Here is a 718-nt window from a genome sequence, read left to right as displayed (position 1 = left end):
AGTAGGTAAGTAACGTACACTAGTACGATACTAGAAAAGGGAAAAGAAAAAGGTAAAACGTAATACCTCTTCCTTACTACTTAATACTACACGTTACTATTTATTAGGGTTTACGTTAGGTCCGAACTAATAATTTACTTACAGGGGGGGTAACGGGGTACGTTTTTTCGTTTTCGTCTCTATTTAATTTAGTAACAAGACTATAGTTAAACTAAGTACGACCTTAACGTACGTACGAAGTTTAGTAAAAAGGGAAAAAAAGGGTTAAAGTTAAAAAATTAAATAAGGTACGACCAAACAACTTAGTAATTAAGTCTAAACTAAACTAACAATCACGTAATAAATAATTAGTACCACTATAATAGTAGTAGGCTTTGGTTAAGTTTACTAACTAAAAACCTAAATAACAACTAAGTAAAACTAAAATTAAGTAAATAATTTACTTATTACTACCCAACGTAGGAAACCCCCTTACCGTACGAACCTTTAGTCGGTAACTTAAAACTTTACCGTTACGTTAAGTACGATAACAACTTTAATTAACCGAAAGTTAATTAACGTAAACCGAATTTCTACGTTTCTTTTACCCCCCTAACCGGGACGACCACCGACCTGACCCCACCCACTCCTGTCATCGTTTTCCGTTTTACCCCCTAACCGGACGTCCGGAGTGCTTCCCTTCGCTGGGGCGTGTGACCGGGGCCGAGGGGCGGTGGGG

This window comes from Notothenia coriiceps, unplaced genomic scaffold (assembly GCF_000735185.1).
Source record: "Notothenia coriiceps isolate Sejong01 unplaced genomic scaffold, NC01 NC01_scaffold00018996, whole genome shotgun sequence".
In the NCBI taxonomy this organism is placed as follows: Eukaryota; Metazoa; Chordata; class Actinopteri; order Perciformes; family Nototheniidae; genus Notothenia; species Notothenia coriiceps.
Note: the sequence above shows the minus strand (reverse complement) of the source record.